Source organism: Xyrauchen texanus, chromosome 3, assembly GCF_025860055.1.
Source record: "Xyrauchen texanus isolate HMW12.3.18 chromosome 3, RBS_HiC_50CHRs, whole genome shotgun sequence".
Lineage (NCBI taxonomy): Eukaryota > Metazoa > Chordata > Actinopteri > Cypriniformes > Catostomidae > Xyrauchen > Xyrauchen texanus.
The window spans coordinates 15,275,993-15,294,170 of record NC_068278.1 but is presented as its reverse complement, the minus strand read 5'-3'; the positions used below and the strand labels follow the sequence as shown (position 1 = coordinate 15,294,170).

General features: G+C 37.1%; 1 protein-coding gene and 1 long non-coding RNA gene across 2 annotated transcripts in view; both read right to left on the bottom strand.

The window, feature by feature from the left end:
* The window catches only part of LOC127630525 (double C2-like domain-containing protein beta), a 352,764-nt gene that overhangs the window by 231,913 nt on the left and 102,673 nt on the right, over positions 1 to 18,178 (bottom strand). The gene's annotated exons all lie outside the window — the stretch shown is intronic.
* On the bottom strand, positions 12,001 to 14,044 carry LOC127630564 (uncharacterized). Its single transcript, XR_007968883.1, has 4 exons — positions 13,235 to 14,044; positions 12,709 to 12,801; positions 12,400 to 12,529; positions 12,001 to 12,251 (listed from the first exon to the last, which is right to left on the bottom strand). It is a non-coding gene; the product is annotated as an uncharacterized LOC127630564 (long non-coding RNA).

The window sequence follows — 18,178 nt, the reverse complement described above, 5'->3', positions numbered from 1 at the left end:
AATGATTCTAAGATTTAATATCTGGCAACCGCACCAGAATATTGTTATCTTAATCAGCACGCTGTCAGCTGTGCACTATAATCAATACAGCCACATTTTTACACAAATATTATTTGAGCGCATGATACATTGTTTCCTTTGATTTTAAGTGCTGTGTAAATACATTTATTTAGCATGCCATATGAAGTGAGTCAGTAATTAAAAAATATCACACATCATTCTTCCAATTGTGCCTTGCCTTTATAAATATGTATTCTAAAAGTATTTTTGTATATTGAATACATTACTGTTTTATGTGATGTATCTGAATACATTACTGAATACTAAGGATTTGGAATTAACACATGAATCGTTTGCGATTAATTAAAGTTTAACGTGAAATTTTATTAAAATATATAATAATTATTCAGTCAATTTTTAATTGACTGACAGCCCTACTGAATACACAAGAGTGTGTATTTAGTATTTAGCCCAGAATACTTTAAGCATTCTGCTTGTCTCGTTTACAAATACTTCATTTAGAGCTGTCCTTGAACAAAGTCACAGAGCATTACATACAGTATATCATCACAGGAGAGTCGTATCTGCTTGGTTTCCAATGCATCAGAGGGCACAACATGATTGGCCAGTGCCCAGACAGAATTTCAGGACTCCTGCTGGGTGGGATTAGGGCCAGTCTATGAGGTGCTGTGGAAGTCAGATAAGCAGCCTTACTTCTGCTTGACTTTAGATCATAAAAAAAACATAATAAGATCTCTTGGGTGCATGTAAGGTCTATATTAAACAAGGCTTGCAAAAACACACATGTAAAGGTGAAGTGAAAGAATACAAATCATATGTGACCTAGAAATCTGATACCAATAACTAACACATATGCATGCAGTAAAGTGTTATTGCACTGGTGGGATTCCTGAATTCATAGCTAATACGGCATATTTTACGGCTATCTAAGGGTAAGTTTACACGACAACGGTGTACTAAAAACGGAAAAGTTTTTCCTTTGCGTTTTTGAAATGTTTCGCGTAGAGACGACAATGTTGTCAAAATGATCCTCGTTCACACGGATCCACGAAAATGAATAACATTTGTATTATGCATGCCAGGCCAGTAGTTGACAATGTCACTTTGTAAAGAAACACTACCCACCTGTGCACATAAGCATTCTTCCTTGTAATCTTGTAATCTGATAATCAGAAGGACACTGGTTCAAGCCCCACAGCCACCACCATTGTGTCCTTGAGCAAGGCACTTAACTCCAGGTTGCTCCAGGGGGATTGTCCCTGTAATAAGTGCACTGTAAGTCGCTTTGGATAAAAGCGTCTGCCAAATGCATAAATGTAAATGTAAATGTAAATTTTATCTGGACGGACGATGAGGTTGCTTTATTACTACAATTAATTTGCTGGAGAAGCGTCAACAAACTCAAATTCTTGAGCAGCACAAACACAGTCCTGTAGTCCGCCATTGTAGTTTTGAATGTTTCACGTGTTGTTTTGAAGTACTCGCACGCATATAGACTGAACATGTAATACGAGTGCGCATAACATCATCGTTATCTCAAATAACGTATGTTTACACGGAGACGATAACGGCCTCGTTTTCAAAAACTTGCACTTTGAAACCCGTTTTCAAAAGTTTGCATTTTCAAGCCCCAAAATGCCGTTGTCGTGTAAACGAACTGCTAAAACGGATAACAAGTTTTTAGTTTTTAGTTGAAAACGTTGTCGTGTAAATGGCCCCTAAGTGTTTAAAGATTTATAGGCCTCACAAAAGAAAATATAGAAAGTATAAAAATTGACATATTACTAATACATATTAGTACATATTACTAGTATTACATATAAGTCATATTGAGTATATGATGATATAACATACCTGATTATTCTTTTTTACAGACAAGAGGTGGAGCTGAAATTAAGGGGTCTAGCCAAACCTGTTAATTAGAATTTTTGGCCATATAGTCAAATCAAAATCAGCCACCCTTTGCCTAGATTTCAAAGTTCTAAGTTCATGAGGTTCCACCTGGGATGCTTTTTAAACAATATTAAATATTTCCTATCCGGTATAAATATCTATAAATCATTTTTTTTTTTTTTTAGAAAATTTGATTTTGTAAAGAAATTAATTCAAAGGCACAATTTATATTTGTACAAAAAACTAATTTCAGGCATTTAATCATCAGCCTTTAAATCCTTTATAAGGTTTTTAAGATCACATGAAACATACATTCATTCAAGTGTGTTCTAAATCAGAGATATTGTGTATTAATTCAGAGATATGAAGATGCAGTTAATAATAAAAAATAAGAATCACTGAACGCCACACGAAAGCATCATCAACCCCGGTTAGAGAGAGTAATTAGAGCCCAGAGGCAATAATAACTGTGAATGGATGTGTTACCAGCCATCTTAAACAAAAGCTCCACCAGCTGCACCTTACAGATGATGCAATAACACAACAATTATGAACACCTGCACAGCTGTCATTGTCAGTGATAATGTATTGACAGAATTGATATAATGTGTGTTCAAGTTCAGTGTTTAGCTTATTTGAATAAACACTTTGTTATTCTCCACCAGTTATTCTTACTGACTGTGATAAACAACGTCTAATGAACCCCCTCCAGCAGCTCCAGCACTCAATGAGAATGATACATCATCTTATGTAGTTAGTTTCTCTAAAACTACATGTTATGCATCATAGAGTAAAACAATTCAGAGAAAAAAGTGCACAGTGGTGCTTACTGTATGTGCCAAAAATACTTTGAATCCGACTTGAGTCATTTCCTGATCCAACCCTTACATCATCATGTCTTGATCCTTTTCACTCTCTTGTCAAATGAATCTGTCCAGATAAAAAATAATAAAAAAAAATCTTTCACCCAAACAGATTTCTCTCACTCTCTGACCGCACAATACCTCACTTTGCTGTCATTTTTCATAACCTGAGACAGGCCGATAACATTAGCTATTAACAGCAGAACAGCTCATGCTTCATGCCATATATACTTTGTCAATGACATCACAGTTGATGAGCACAGTTCCATTCATACATTAACACATCAACTAACCTCACTCTCAAAATTTGTTTGAGTCACTTCAGTTATAGAATGCAATTGTGACTCTCAAAACTAAACTTACTGTATGAACAGATCCATAATTAACAATCTAAACAGGCCTGACAATGGGATTCTGCTGCTCTGCGAATGTCCTCCTTCTATCTGTTGCCACTGATGCGGTAATTTTTCTCTGCATACCACTCCAGTTAAATGACTGCCCCGGGCCTCCTTATCAGAATAATGCACTGATATCAAAGGATACTTGAAAAGCCCCACATCACCAGAGCAAGGGACACATAAAGGCTGGGGTTCAGGGGGTTAAGCATCTTGTCTCTCATTAGCATTTTATCCAGCCTGATCATTGACAGTTTACATTCCTCTTGTGAGATTTTGGCTGGGCTACACCAGTTTTTTTTATTTATTTTTTTGTTTTTTTAACTGGTGTAATAAAAATGCATTTAGTTTGTACTATGTCAAGGGTCAGCAACCTGTGGCATGCTTGCTGGCACGTGAAGGGGTAATAACTGGCATGTGACAGAAAAAGAAGGAACTATTTTAATTATATCAAGTCCCTTGCACCTCAATGCCAATCTACATGTAGCTTGTTTTATGAGCTGATGAACTGATCTGGAAGCTAAAAACTATTATAGTGTGATGACACTGTGTGTTTAAGATTCATGAAATCTTTTAAAAGACCTTCTTCAGTCTTTGAAGATTGTTCCCGTTGCAAGGGAAGTATATACAATCTTCGCAGTGGCGGAGCTAGGGGGTGGCCAATGGTGGTCGTGGCCCCACTCGCAATTGCTGTTTTAGTCATTTTTTGGGTCATTTTTTGGCACAATATAGATCTTTAGAGGTGAAATCATCTCTGTACAAATGTACAAACTTAACATGTGCACACACCAAAGTCGCCAAACCTTTCCATCCCGGGTGTCATTGGGTGCCACTCAATGTTTTCAGGGAAATTACTCCCAATTCTTTTGTATATTTATGAAATTTTCATGAATGATGAGGTCAACAGAGAATGGACAGACTGGTTCAAACTGACAGAAAGCCTACGTAAACTTGGATAACCACTCTGTACAATTGTAGTGAGCAGAATAGCATCTCAGAATGGACAACAAATTGAACCTTGAGGCGGATGGGCTACAAAAGCAGAAGACCACGTTGGGCACTTTATTATGTTATATTGCTTTTATGCAACAATTATACAAAATAGTGTACGAATTGTAGCATTTTAGGCACATTATGACCTATTGTCTATTTTTGCCACACTATCGAAAATTATTCCAAACGGATCCAAAGCAGGATCAACTGTTGCATGTTTCCGAGCACCACATGGACTGAAAACCTGTCTGGAACAAGCAAAGTTATACAAAGAGTGAAGCTTTGTTTTACATTACATTTAGTCATTTAGTGGACACTTTTATACAATGCGACTAACAAATGAGGAACATAGCGAGCAATTTGTCATAAAAAGTTCAACAGCATCTACAGTGTTGTACTACAGAGTGGCATAGGTGCATACTTTTTTATTTTTAATTGTAATTGTTTTGTGTACAGTAAGTGCAAGTTAAGTACAATAGTAAGTGTAATTAGTGTGTATTGGTTAAGTGCTCATGGAACAGATGTCTATTCAGCTGGTTCTTGAATGTTGAGATGGTGTCAGTAGATCATGTGGATGTTGGAAGCTCATTCTACCACATTCAAACAGAGAAAGTTAAAGATCGTTGAACCACACTTTGAGCCTCTTTGTGATGGGACCACCAGGCTCTGCTCATTCATAGATTGCAGAGAGAGAGTTGGAGCATAGACCTGGAGAGGTGAATTGAAGTTAGAGGGTGCGGTTCCATTGGCTGTCTTGAAGGCCAGTATCAAAGACTTTAATTTGATGTGAGTGCTGTTCTACTAAATATCAGCACTTTTAGAACATTGCTTATCTAAGGACTATAATTATTCTGCACCCATAACTAATGACCGTATAAGTAATAATTGTATTTTATGCATTAAAGACAGAACGGAGACTAATTATGTAATAAATACATTGTTATATAAAAATAAACATGTTATAACACATTTGTTAAAAATGTCATGCGTATTTAGTTGTGACATGTAAATATGTTATTAAGTTGTAGCAAATAATGCTAATTTTCTTACCATAGACACTAAGCACCACAGAGTTGAGTCAGATCGCTAAAACCACATTTAATGGAGGACATTTGGGGGTATTTCAGGTGACAACTCAGTCAGATGTCAGACTGAGGCTCATCTGACATTAATGAGTATTTAGGTTCAGCCTCTTGACAGCTATCAAAGCTGTAGTGCTCATGGCAGGTTAGAGCTACACTTCCTCTCTCGCTCTGAAGAGGAAGACGACACCGGATCCACCCCAGTTGCCTTCCTTATCCAGCATGCACAGCCCGTCTGCAGCTAATCAGAGGAGACTAGAGTCATTAGTTATGAGCGCAGAATGCAACTTCCCCCTTACGCTTCTCCCTGAAAAAAAAATGACAGTTGTTTCCTAGTGATCAGATGCGTTAAATTTTTATTAGCTGCCTGTCTTCTCTCCGAGTCGTGTACCTATATTCAGAATAGGGTGTGGGTGTTATTGCAGGATTGTTAGCTGGGTCCTGATGAGGCAGTGTGGCAGTGCTGGTCTGTCACAGCTTTGAAAGGGGGGGTACTTAATTAATCAGAATTTTTATGCATGAGTAATGTGGATGAGTCTCGTAGGGGGCAGTCTTAGCAGCCTCGCTTTGCTGGAGGGCCATTCATCTTACTCAGGAAAGACAATACTTGTTAAGAGTTTACTCTTTCAGTAGAAATTAATCAAAACTGAATTAGATCTCTAATTTGTAACCACGTTTAACAAATAGTGGACAAAATAATAGAATTACAAATATTTTTGTGTGTCTACAACCCCTTCTGCTATGACTATGTTCACAATATAGCATGAACTTGAGTGCCTTATTGCTTAATAATAATAGAATAGTACGTTTATTTGGTGAATAGTTGTTCTGTGTCATAGTTACTATATTTTATGAAATAACATGTATATTTGGACATGTACCTTGGTAATACCATGTCATTCTTTGAAGTACCTCTTTGAATGTTCAAACGCGAAGAGTTTTCATCGTATCTGTACTGTGTGACTACACAGAAAATACAGTGATTTATGGATTACTATATTGTTTTTTTTTTCTTCCCAGGAACACAAATAGTAAAATATTTATTGAGAGTGGATAAATTAAATCTATTATAAACTTTACTGTCATGAAATCTTATTTACATGAGGAAAGTGTTGCGTTCCTGTTAATGTATTGTTAATTTGCATCAAGACGTCTTTTTAAAGTCAAAGACCAAAATCAATCTGTGTTTCCACCATCGGGCCAATAACTCTGCAGCGTTGCCCAAAAACCAACCTATAATATGCCACTGCAGTGCCAACGTCACATACCCCACCCATTTCTTAAGCAAGAGGGAAGCTCAAGCTGAGGTATAATTGTATCTAGTTCTCTAGACTATTGAGTTCATATTGAATGTAATCAGCAAGATAAGTTAGCGTTGACATCTCACCGACTGTCACTGCCATAGTGTCCCGAGTGGTCCACGAACAGCGAGACAATTTCATTGTTGTTCATCGATGGTATATGCTTCAGTTGTATCCATCCATCTGCGTTATCGAAACTTCATTGTTTAAAAATAGTGTTTGACAGGAGAATTCATGGTAAACAACTACATTACCCATGGTACAGCAGAGAAAGTTCCACCAATCAGAGAACCGTGTTCAATGAAACCGTGAACAATGAACGTACAATAAAACGTGGTTCGGAGCATCCGCGCACTCCCATGACGCACTGTGAATGACGTAATCGAGTTGGTCTTGTTTCACCCTTAAACTACTTATACATTTGTATATATTGAGATATTTTGCAATAAAAGTAAAATATGTTGTTTCTATTCTTAATCAACAACCTAAAATCAATAGTTTTATATATTCCCATTGTTTTTTATTCAATGACATCATTCGCAATATTTCATGGGATTGTAGTGCGTGCCCTCAGTAAAGACAGCAAGTAAACAGCCTTGTAACTTTGTTTTTATGTCCAATTTTCAAATACGTTTTTGCCTCAAAACAAAGTTTGTGATGGTTGGTTTGGTTCATGCCCCACAACTCTTTTATGAAGGATTTGATCAAAAATATATGGAAGAAATGAATGGGGAAAATACTTCAGGAACCCAGGCGGCTGAAATAGAGGGTGGTCACTGTTGCGCTCTATTGAATCGCTCTATTGAATCGCACGTGCAAACAACATTAGAAAAATAGTGCTGATGCTAGATGACATCACTATGGGAGTTACTTCTGCGAGGGCGAATGCAAGAGGGAACGTTTCCTCAGGTGTGCCGTTCCACTTAGGAGTTCTCATCTAGAAAGTTACTAAGGGTAAGGGGCTTATGAGTATATGAAAAAGATCAGTCTTTCCACAAAGGAGCTCCAACTCTAATTTATGAGCACTGCTCTACTGGTCCAGTATATAGTGAACAGTGTCAGATAAAAAAAAAAAAACATTACAGTAGAGTCCAGTCTGAAACTGAATAGAAAATCAGTGAAGTATTAACAACATGATGCAATGTTTAGCCATGCAGAAGTGCTTCACTTTCAGATTGAATTCCACTGATCATTCATCATGTCTTTGAGAGTCACTGCCAATGTGCAGAGTTTAAGCTTTTGTGCATCTAGAAATAACAGAGAGTGATGACTCGATTTAATTTATAATGCTAATATATTAAATAAAATGCAACTTTCATTTCTAAGACCAACACGGTATGATTTTTGCATATGTGTGGTTTCAATTGTTTTTACATTTTATTGTTAATTTAAGTGTGAACTTTTTGATGACTTGTAAAAATTCTGTGTGGATCATCAGCATACATCAGTACACTTAGTAAATTATACCGTATGTGAGATACTTAAAACGATGGGGCAAATTCACTAAACAGTTGTGTCACTTGTGTGCAGTATTTTAGAGCAAAAAAATGCATCTTAACTAATTACTCGCAGTTCACATAAAGCACATAGTGTTGCATTATGCATATTTAAATGAACTCATTGTCATTCTTTTCAGCTTAAAATCAGGCTGATGATGTCAGGGCAATTTGACTGGGTGGCTACTTTGAAGAAGCTAAAATATTAAATCAGTTTTGATTTAACTAATTTTGTTCATCACCACATAATTCCTATTATGTGGTATTTTATAGTTTTTATGACTTTACTATTATTCTGAAATGTGGAAAATAATATGTATGCCACTATCTCAAGTATAGAATAGAATCTCTAGAAAAGCATGTCTTGTGTGGGTATTATATTGCCATTTAAAATGTCATTCAAGTCACTTGAATGCTCAGAACTGATATTAATATTTAATTTTCTGTAGAAAATGTCCACTAATTATGTTGTGGAAATGATGTTAGAAGATATTTCACAGCTATTCTGAGATAAATGTTATTTACCCTCTGACAAAGAAAGAAACTGATTCAAAATATATTCTCAGTAAATTCTTCTTCAGTAAGTTCTTTTTAATGTTATGTCCCTCTGTCCAGGATTTATATCCATTTTAAATAGTGACAATTATTATGTACACAGTGCACTAGCAACAGAGAACCACTGAAAAGAGAGTTTGCCATCCAATTATGAGCCACTGTTAGCCATCAAGATCAGATTCTCAGTGGAAAAATAGCTGTCCAAGAGTGGGTATTTCTCTCCATTTCGCTGTAGATGGTGCGCAATCATTATAGAAACCACAATCTTCTCTGCCATTTTAAAACAGTATTTCCCTCCAATGTGGAAAGTCTGGTGAGATGTAAGCGCCTTCAGTTTGTTTAATTAATCAGTCTGTGTTGTCATCAGCTGTGATGAACCGTAATGCTGAAGTTATTCATTTAAAGCCATTTAAAGCGATTTCCTAGCTTTAGTAGTGTAGTAGTAATACAAGAAATCAGATAGTGCTGTTGTATGTAAACACTGACCGACTTTGACTTACTTCATGTCACCTAACTGGCTCATATCACACACAAACATTTATTTTGCCACCACCTGCTGGCTAATGTAAAAAATGTTAAATGTTAAAAATGTACATGTAAAGAGACACATATACAGTAGCTCTTAACACATATGCACTGCTTTTACACTTTAGTTTAGAACAGCATGAACACAAGCAGAGTGATACACACTCCGCTATGTGGAAGCATCGGAGTGCTGATGGTGTGAGACCATCAGTATTTATGGAACATCTCTCGTTCAATCAGATTCGAGGACTGGAACTAACGAATATATATATGTATATGTATATAAATTACACAAAAGCACTATAATAGTATTCTAAACCATATTGTGCATTATGTGAGGAACTGAGTAAAAGTTAAGGTTTTAATCTCTGAAAATCTTCTCCATCAGTTAATGCAGTGACATCTGTATCCCAGCTAGGAGCTCTACCGGTCACATCTTATTTCGATAATCAGTTTCAGAACATGCAAGAGCCAATGGTGTTTGACATCACTGACATCCAACCTGTGTCATTATGCTTCTGGAGGCGGCAATTTTTTAATGTGTTAGAATGAGTCGATAGTGTGATGTGTTATGGCGGATGCCGGGGCACCATGATTGTTAAATAGAAAATTATATTTGTGTCGTCTCTTCACACAAAACGATCGGAGGATATGGAATACACCTAGACTGACACAGGTCACTACAGCAGAGTAGAACGTGTGCAGAAAACAATGACAATGATAAATCATTGTCTGCAGGAAAACTCATGCAGCTACGTCAGGCCAAAGAGGATGCTTACAGAAGTGGGGATAAAATCTTGTATGACCAGGCCAAAACACACTGACAAAGGAGTTTAAAGTGGCTAAAAGTAGCTACACTTAAAAGCTGCATCAGTGTAGAGAGGTCTGAAAGATATAAACAAGACACCATCCCCAAACTCTGTAGGGAATCAATAAGAGACTAACTACCTTAATGTGTTTTACTGCAGATTTGAAAAACCCAGTCTCACACCCCACATATGCTCTGACTTTCTTTTCACATAACATCAACACCTCCAACAACCCTCTCCTCCCCCTCCTGCTACTCAACCTGCACTTAGGATCTGTGAAGAGGATGTGTACCAGGACTTCCGGAAACAGAAGTCAAGGAAAGCATCAGGCCCAGATGGTGTTGGTGTGGATCTAAAATCCTGTGCTGACCAGATGGCCCCCATATTCACACAGATCTTCAACAGTTCACAAAAGCTGTGTGAAGTTCCCTGCTGCTTCAATTGCCCCACCATCATCTCTGGGTTTAATGACTACAGACATGTCAGCTCTGACATCTGTGGTCATGAAGTCATTTGAGGGATTGGTGTTTACCCACCTGAAGGACACCCTTTGCTTGAGCCCCTGCATCAGGCAAACAGGTTTGTGGATGATGCAGTCAATATGGGATCACATTATATCCTGCAACACCTCGAAAGACCAGAGACATATGCAATGATCCTATAGGCCCCTTCAATGTTTGTAAACATTCGAATGCTAGGTTGGTTGCACGCGCAGCATGGGGTCAGAAAAAATGGCGCGGCTAATAGACCGGCATATTGTGTCGAGTTATGCACTGTCTTTGCCACCACAGGAACGGGAACAGTACCACAACAAACTTGTTTTAGTTAATGGCGATTGTCTGCCTGATCCCGAGCTCATAACAGAATGGGTAGACAACGTCAACAAGTGGCCAGATATTCACTGGCCCGCCGTATACAGCTATCTGGTGGACAAGCCGAGTGTTTACACGCGAGAAAATCTAAGAGCCTACAAATCGCTAGACGCGTATAATTACGTAGTCTGTGGTCATGTCCAGAAGGTTTTATATAGCGATATAGGCGATGACTTTTGTGTGTTAAAAGCGGAGGTTTTACCGAGCCAGCGCCAAGGGAAAAACACCTCTATGTACCAAGCCTGGGTTGTGATCAACAAGCGGGAAGGCTACATCCATACTGCAAATTGCACCTGCATGGCAGGGTAACGTTAAGTATTTATCATTGGAGACGGATGCACTGTAGACTGATTTCCTTGACTTGATGGTTTTATTTCCCTAGAAAACTGTCACGACCACTAATCACTTATACCCTGCATCCGTCACCTTTCCTCTAGGGTAGTTACTGCTAAAAAAAATTGTTTTTAAATGTATACATGTTAGTAGTATTTAGTTTGTAGCTTACCTGCAGACTCATTTGCTGAGAGCAAGTGTTAATTTCAAGACCCACTCATGAAGGATATTGATTTGACATGTACATTATATGTGATTTAATTTCAGGCTTGGGTCATGCTGCAGTCATGCAGCTGCAATTTTATTCAAAATTGAAATTTGTGTTAGAATGGGATGGACAGAGAAACCAGCAGTCACTTCTGGAGAGTGCAAGTGGAAAGACTTAAGCAGAAAAGAAGTCGAACCAGTCCCATTAAAGAAAATCAGCTTCCACAAACCAAAGAGGACAGGCAGGCTAGATAGGCAGCTTCCAGAAACGGTCAGGAGTAGATCTAGTGCCACCGCCAGAGCCACAGGCATGTAATAGTTGACAGAGCATAGATAAGATTCCTTTTGCCAAATGTACATTTTGTTTATTTTCATTACTACTCCCAAGTTTTTTGACATTCTACAGCCATCTTACACTGTAATGCATAATTGCATTGGCTTGAACACACCCTTACATTTAGAGCCTTTGCCAAAACTGTACGCTCATCATAGTAGTTGTGTTACTTCTCACAACCCCATCTCAATTTTAAATACATAATATACCCTGCATTTTCTGTCATGTGGATTACAAAAGAGAACAACACAACACGAGATAAACTTTTAGATTTATTCTCATACAACACTAGATAGACTTTTACAATATGCCTTGCAGGTATACATAATTACATACATACATACATATCTTAACTGTTCATAAAATACAAATATACTCTCAAGTCAGGTTTCAGTAAACACTAGCCTATTATTTTATATCAAAACAAATAGTTTATAATATATATATCAGCATTTGATACTTTTGGACTGATGGTTAAAGTCTTTTTCTGCACAGTTTCCCCAGTTATTTTACACACCTCTTTTCTCCTTGCAGCTTTGGTCCTCTTTTACGGATTTATTCTAATAAAGTATCTGAAAAATAAGAGGAGAACATTTTCAATTAAAATTATTTGCCGTGTATAATTTTTATTATCTAAAAATGTCTAACCAAAAACTACAGGATAATTAACTGAAGACTTGGAATAAACTGCACAGGTCATATAGAGTACATTTATAGTACATTTATAGTCAGTGGATTCTAGCATGAGGCATATGTGGATCTTCTCCTGATAAAGGAAAGTTATGTGTCAGTCTGGAAAGAAGCAGGTTGCATGTCAGGGCGTTCATCTCTCTTCCTTTTCCTCAGATACCTAAAGGAAAACAAAAGGAACAATTAGTGCTGTGTGAAACCATTTAATCATTGTCTAGTTAAACTAGGCCTGCACAATATTGCTTTAATTAAATTACATTTAAATGTAATTCATAATTTACATGAACAAGGAATTAAAATGCTGTATCTTTTTAATTAGATATCTAGATTTTTTCGTACCTTTCCATTTTTGTCTTAGGTGTCTGGCTTTGTTTTTTGTACACAAACAAGGAGGGCACAAGTCAGGACTACTGGAGTCAAGTGATGCCTCTCCTACAAAAAAAAAAAAAAAGAATTGCACACATTGATTACAACGCGATCTACTGTGAAAGCGCTAAAAGCTAGTCTGCGAAGTCTGTAGCATGACACAGGTCACACATAATGCCAGATATCAATTTTCACCTAACTATTAAATCAGTCTACAGTTTACATAAAACAGTTGTTTACTTACTATGGCTAGAGTTAAGCCATGGTAAGTAACAGTTAAACAAATGTTGTTGTCACAAAGTTGGCGCTAGCCTGCGGCTAACTGCTAACGTTAGCTATCAGCTGGCTGCTCTGAAGCATGACACAGGTCCATGACATTTAAAAAAATATATATTAACCAGCATAGGTTTAACGTTATAGACTAGTGTACAGAAAACTGTTCATGTAATCCAGGGATTCGAGTTTAATCTAATAGAAAGGGATGATAAAGGAACTTTACCTGATATGAAGTGAGCACTACAAACACGAGCCTCTTGGATCGTAGCATTGTCCCAGTCTGCCCGTTTAATTGCTTGCAGCCACAGATGACATCTATTTTTTTTTAAAAGGATGAGATCCTGCAGGAATCCTGAAAAACTTGACTCCACAACTGGTGCGATTTGCACAATCCACGACACAACAAGTAGGCATGTTGACGAGAAATTATCTGGATAACACACGACGAGACACGATGGAACGTTCTGACTTCTGACCCCGACATGCGCACTACGCACTTCGAATTTTCCTGTGACATCAACCGTGAAGGGGTCTATTTGTTTAAATCAACACCATCATTCCTGTTCTAAATTAACCCAGCTCTATGTTCCCACCTATATCTGCCAATGGATGACCAGCTTCCTGACAGATAGGCAGTAGCTAGTGAAACTGGGGAAATTCACTTCCAGCAGCTGTACAATCAGCAACGGTGCATAGGAATAGGAATGATCACTTCTGAATGGAGTGCATCCTGTATCATGGTGAACTCTAGACATGTTCATATTTGGATGGATCAGGAGTCTATAAGCCATTCACACTGGTGACACATCCAATATCCAAGTCGTGTAAGGCCATGTGTCCACCAAAGCTTTTTTCCTGAGGCCAGGATATATTTTTCAATTGTTTGCAATGGGAGTGCCGCATATTACTGTGTGTGAATGTATTACAGGTGGTGTGACATCATCAGGTCACATAATCAATAAAAAACAATTCATAACAAATACACAAAATTATATTAACAAATGTAAAGTGTATAATGTGTTATAAGGTGTTTCTGAATATTCAACAGGTGGTGTTATATCATCAGGTCAAATAAACAAGAAGTTAAATGGATTTTAGTATTTTAGACATTCCAGAAAATACACAAAAAACATATTTCCACAAACAAGCTGTATAATATATGTAGCAGGTGTGTAATACATTGCAGGTAATGTGAGATCTTTAGGTAAAAAACAAGAAAGTTAAATAGATTTATTTCATTAAAGCATTCAGTTTACATTAAATATTTATAACAGGGATATAAATCATAAGAAAAGAAAATAATAAATACATTTAACTTAATTTATTTACCAACATAAACTTTACACATGTAAAGAGTTCTTAATGTAGTCATGGAATAATGTATCTTTTAACTGATATTTGTGCATTTTGTACTTTTGAGAAACTCCCTAACTTGGATTTCCCTTTTTAGGATCTCTGTTTAGCATTTTATTATTTTGATGCTTACATTTATCGCAATAACATTTTAATGACCTTTGCTATTATGATTTACAGTATTATCTGAATGAGACAGGGATTGAAAGTCTAACGAATATCCAATATAAAAATAACTTTACCACAGTTACATTTCGGACCCCATTCTCATAAGTATTTAGCGCTGCCCACTTGTGATCAGATCCCCCGAGACGGATGTTAAAGGGATAGTTTTCCCAAAAATGAAAATTCTCTCATTATTTACTTTTCCCATACAAGATGTGTAAGTCAGTCTTTCTTCAGCAGAACACAAATGAAGATTTTTAGAAGATGGAGCTCTGTCAGGTCCTTATAATGGAAGTACAAGGGTGCCAGAACTTTAACGGTCCAAAAGTCATATTTAGGCAGCAATAAATTTATCCATGCGACTCAATCAATTAATCTCTACTGAAGCGAATCGATAGGTTTATATAATACACAAGTCGATAATTAAAATGCTTTTAACTTTAAATCGGCGCTTCCATGCAGGGCTCTGATGCAGTTTGAAATGTCTGAAATCTCACATGACTTTCGTTCTTCTGTTGTAAATAAATGCTGCTTCCGAATTCTTGCGTTAACTCGCCGACATCAGCTGCTGGAAGCGTTTTTTTAAAAAGTAAATAATGTATTAATTATCAGTTTATTTTTTACACAAACGAAGCAATTTGCTTCAGAAGACATTAATTGGTCGACTGGAGTCATGTGGATTACTTTATTACTGCCTAAATATTACTTTAGGACCATCAAAGTGCTGGTACCAGTGTACTTCTATTATAAGGACCTGACAGAGCTCTATCTTCTTCTAAAAATCTTAATTTGTGTTCTGTTGAAGAAAGACAGTCATACACATCTGGGATGGCATCAGGATAAGTGAATAATGAGAAACTAAAAATTTTTGGGTGAACTCTTTCTTTAATACCAGGTCTGAACAGGGCAAGAGTGACATCTGACAACATTTGTCATTGCTTGAACACAAAGACACGTGCTTGAAGGAACACATTTGATTATATTTTGAAGAACAGATAAAAATACAAATGTTGGAATGCTTGTCTGATTCGCTGTTTGCTGAAATATTCAATGACGCTCAGCCACTCATGAGCGCAGCATGAAAAAGTCTTTCTGTTGCTGCTGCATTCTATGTGTCAGTGCCATAATTTTACCCAAGTAAACAAAGCAGAATTTGCAGCTCTGCTTGTGGATCTACGCTTTACTTTTTGCAATATGCATCAAATGAAATTCTGAATATCTTTAAAAGGTTTGAAGTCACTAAAATGGCATTATTTTGTCCTCAAAAGTTTGCTACTTGCTGAATTTCCAACAAACCAGCCAATAAGATTTCTGCTGATGGTTTGAGAAAGCATTTTCCAATTTTGTTGCAGTGTGCATCAGATGTTAGAGCATGGACTGTGGATGTCTAAGGAGGAGACTAGCCATTTGTAGACCAATTTCACAAACATTTTAGGGAATATCTTTTGAACGACCAATGTAAGACATGGGGAGTGTTTGGGAAATCTGTTTAAAAACAATAATTATTTTTTGCAATTCAGTTTGGTGATGCTAGTGGCACACAACTTTACACTTCAGCTATAAGGACAACAATAGCTCTGAACTTTATATAATATCTGGCTATATGGTGTGTATTCTCCAAAAGCGCTGTTGTATGCCATAAAATAAATGGGTTTTTACAGGTATAGATGATCTATCTGACAAATGTAAATGAAACTATGACAATAAAATGCTTTCATTTGTTTCCATTAAGTTGTGCAGTGACATTTCAAAAGTTTCTCATGAACACAGAGGGCAGGAAGATAAACCGACTCATGCCTGCGGAAGCGTATGGAGAGGCTACGCAGGGGAGAATCCTTATCTGTGAAAGTGAGCAGTACAAATTGGAGAGTGCTCAAGCAACTTGCACACTATCATTGGGATAATGAGGGCTATTTGTTTCTTCTCAGAGTGAAAGTGGGGAGCCAAGTTACTTTAAGCAGAGAACAAAGAGATAGAGCTGAACAATGAATGCAGCTTATAATGGCAGGCCAAAGGGTCGCATGACTAGGCAATTTGTTCTGTGCCAACATATAACTCTACATAAGCACACAAGAAACAGATCAAAGACAGACCAAACTTGAAAAACACAAGGGTCATACTATAAGCAAACTAGAGGAAGAGGGTTCCTGTACGTTTTGGGGAAAAAATGCAGGTGCCATCTCAAAATATACTCTACATTTTAGGAAATACCTTTTCTTTAAACGATACATAGGCGATAATGAGCACAACAATGACATATTTCTGCACATTTCATATCAAATGAGAAATTTAGGAGCATAAGCAACATATTGAACTAAATGTGTACATTTTCTGAAGACAATGTAAATGGTGCCTGCCCATGAAAAACTCACTGACACAATGCTAGGGTGTTGTGAGTGGTTGCCAGGACACTGCTATGTGGTGACTAGTGGTTGACTGATATGGGTTTTTTAATGGCCGATGCCGATATCCAGAGAGCAGGGTGGCCGATAGGCTGATACAATGGTGATATATCACACAATTTAATATAGTAAATAACATAAACAAACAATTGCTAAAAAAAATAAACTCTTATTTAGCACTATATATATACTAAATTTCACACAAAACTTTAACTTTGTAAAAAAGAATCTAAAAAAATTATATTGTATTTTAAATGGTAGATAGCAGTTTCTTTGGATTTCTGTTTAGTCATCAAATTTTAATAATTTATTATGCATTTATAATGCATTTTCTAAATACAGAATTAAACCAATTGTGCATACAGTACGTAGTGAATAAGACATTTATTGTACTTATAGCACACATGAAGCGCTTTTACCTTGATGTTGCTCTCACGCCCTTGTGCGGATCCAGAGTGAGCAGCAATCTCCTGACAGTTTAAACGGCCTGGATTGCCTGCTTGGATTTTCACAGACTGACTGTGATGATTTGTGTATCAGAGGAACTTTTGATCCTGAAGTTTTGATTCTGGCTGATAAAATACATACTTCAGAGGAAGATATTATATGAGAGCTCGACGGGAAGAAAATGCTGGATGTTCATGAGGTTTGTGAATAACATCTGTTTAAACGAGATACCTGCATATTTGCAAATGGTAAACACTGATCAGCCACAACTTTAAAATCACTGACAGGTGAAGTAAGTAACATTTATTATCTCATTACAATGGCACCTGTCAAGGGGTGGGATATATAAGGCAGCAAGTGAACAGTTAATTCTTGAATTTCATGTGTTGGAAGCAGGAAAAATGGACAAGCGTAAGGATCTGAGCGACTTCTACAAGGGCCAAATTATGATGCCTAAAAGACTACCGTAATTTCCGGACTATTGAGCGCACCTGAATATAAGCCACACCCACTGAATTTTAAAAATATATATATTTTGAACATAAATAAGCCGCACCTGTCTATAAGCCGCAGGTGCCTACCGGTACATTGAAACAAATGAACTTTACACAGGCTTTAACGAAACACGGCTTGTAACAAAAATAAATAGGCTTTTAACGAAACACGGTGTGGCAGTGGGGGCGTGGTCAAGTGCCCGTCCGAGAGAGAAAGCTAGGGTGCTTATACCTGAGCTAAATTATGTCTAACACCTGTGTCTAATTTCAGTAAGCATGGGAGGCTGTATAAAAGGTAGCAGCCAC